This window comes from Symphalangus syndactylus, chromosome 4, assembly GCF_028878055.3.
Source record: "Symphalangus syndactylus isolate Jambi chromosome 4, NHGRI_mSymSyn1-v2.1_pri, whole genome shotgun sequence".
Classification (NCBI taxonomy): Eukaryota; Metazoa; Chordata; class Mammalia; order Primates; family Hylobatidae; genus Symphalangus; species Symphalangus syndactylus.
The window spans coordinates 99,964,078-99,966,582 of record NC_072426.2 but is presented as its reverse complement, the minus strand read 5'-3'; positions in this window follow the sequence as shown (position 1 = coordinate 99,966,582).

The window sequence follows — 2,505 nt, the reverse complement described above, 5'->3', positions numbered from 1 at the left end:
CCTGGTATACAGAAGGCACATAATAAACATTTGTTAAAGGAATATAGTCCTTAAAACTTTTGAGGGGCTCACAGACTTAAAACCTGATAATCTGATGAAGGCTAAGGCTTATTCAGATCTTAACTGTGCCCTATCCATATTCCCTCAAACTGCCCCAGAGTTCACCTCAACTTTGGTAGACAGATCTTGTACAGGCCCAGAACTTCTTACCTCAAACACCTGAGTACCTCTATCTGGAAGTGCTAGCGGAGTTAACATTATGAGAGATAATCTACAATCAGTGAGAGATGGGATTTGGTAGCTAAATATTCCAGTTCCTCATCCCCTTAGTGGAGCCATTCTGAAGCATATTCTACTGTAATGTTTCTCAAAATTTTCTAGCATATGATAATCACTTAGATTAATATGACACAGATTCCAGCCAGGCTCAGTGGCTTACACTTGTAATCGCAGCACTTTGGGAGGTTGAGGCGGAAGAATCACTTGAGCCCAGGAGTTCGAGACCAGCCTGGGCAATATGGTGAGACTTTGTGAGCATGGTGGCACACATCTGTGGTCCCAGCTACCTCAGAGGCTGAGGTGGGAGGATCGCTTGAACTTGGGAGGTTGAGGCTACAGTGAGCCAAGATTGCATCACTGCACATCAGCCTGAGTGACAGAAGGACAGTCTGTCTCCAAAAAAAAACAAAACAAAACAAAACAAAAAAAAAAAGATAGACATTCTTGGGCCCAAGAGTTTGCATTCTAACCAAGCTCCTAGGAATACTGATGCTGCTGCCAATCCATGGACCACGTTTTGTTTTTGTTTTGTTTTTTTTTCTGAGATGGAGTTTCACTCTTGTTGCTCAGGCTGGAGTGCAATGGCGCAATCTCGACTCACTGCAGCCTCCACCTCCTGGGTTCAAGTGATTCTTCTGCCTCAGCCTCCCAAGTACAAGTAGGTGGAATTATAGGCATGTGCCACCACACCCGGCTAATTTTGTACTTTTCGTAGAGATGGGGTTTCGCCATGCTGGTCAGGCTGGTCTCAAACTCCTGACCTCAGGCGATCCGCCCGCCTCAGCCTCCCAAAATTCTGGGATTACAGGCGTGAGCCACCGTGCCCAGCCTAGACCACGTTTTGAGTAGCATTGTTTCTAAGACTCCCCAGTGGGATTCAGCCCCAATAGCTCAAAAAGACTTTTGGTTTTCCTGTCACTCCCTTATACTGTTTGGATTTCTTGGGATCATATCCCAGATGAACTGGTCTTGCATCCAAATCTTTCTTTCAGAGTCTGTTTAGGGTGGGTGGGAGAATACAAACTATGACAACCCTCTCCTTAAGAAAAAGTACAGAGGGGCGGGCGTGGTGGCTCACGCTTGTAAGCCCAGCGCTTTTAGGAGGCTGAGGTGGGTGAATCACAAGGTCAAGAGTTCAAGACCAGCCTGGCCAACATGGTGAAACCCCATCTCTACTAAAAATAAAAAAAATTAGATGGGCGTGGTGATGGGCGCCTGCAATCCCAGCTACTCGGGAGGCTGGAGCAGGAGAATCGCTTGAACCCAGGAGGCAGAGACTGCAGTGAGCCGAGACGCGCCACTACACTCCAGCCTGGGTGACAGAGCGAGACTCCGCTTAAAAAAAAAAAAAAAAAGGAAAAGGTACAGAGTTTTGTATACACGTTTAAAGGAGGTAGGCCAGGCACGGTGGCTCATGCCTGTAATCCTAGCACTTTGAGAGGCCGAGGCAGGTGGATTGCCTGAGCTCAGGAGTTCAGGACCAGCCTGGGCAACATGACAAAACCCCATCTCTACAAAAAAATACAGAAAATTAGCCAGGCGTGGTGGCTAGCTCCTGTAGTGCCACCTACTTGGGAGTCTGAAGTGGGAGGATCACTTGCACCTGAGAGGTGGAGACCGCAGTGAGCTAAGATTGCACCACTGCCCTCCAGTCTGGGTGACAGAGTGAGACCCTATCTCAAAAAAAAAAAAAAAAAAAAAAAATGTTTAGAGGGGGTATGAATTCTCTGGAATTTGCTCATTAGATTATAAGTGAAGATGACCAGGGTAAATGCCATTTGACCCAAGGTGCACTAAAATGTGATCCATCTAATGCAGATTCTGGCAAACTTAATCTAACCATTAGCAGCTCATGGAGTTGACTGAATTCAGCCAGCTCTCCGTAGAAGTTATTTTCTCAGATCCTATTGCCATCTTTTCATTCTTCCTGATCTGCATTATTCTTACTTTGTGTAACATGGCAGTAAGCCTGGGACTCTTAGAGAGTCCCCATTCTTGAAATGAGCAAAAATAATATTGTTGCACATTCCTATCGGGCTCTTAAGATTTCTTCCCGGCCGGGCGCAATGGCTCATGCCTGTAATCCCAACACTTTGGGAGGCCAAGGCGGGCGGATCACAAGGTCAGGAGATCGAGACCATCCTGGCTAACACAGTGAAACCCTGTCTCTACTAAAAATACAAAAAGTTAGCCAGGCGTGGTGGTGGGTGCCTGTAGTCCCAGCTA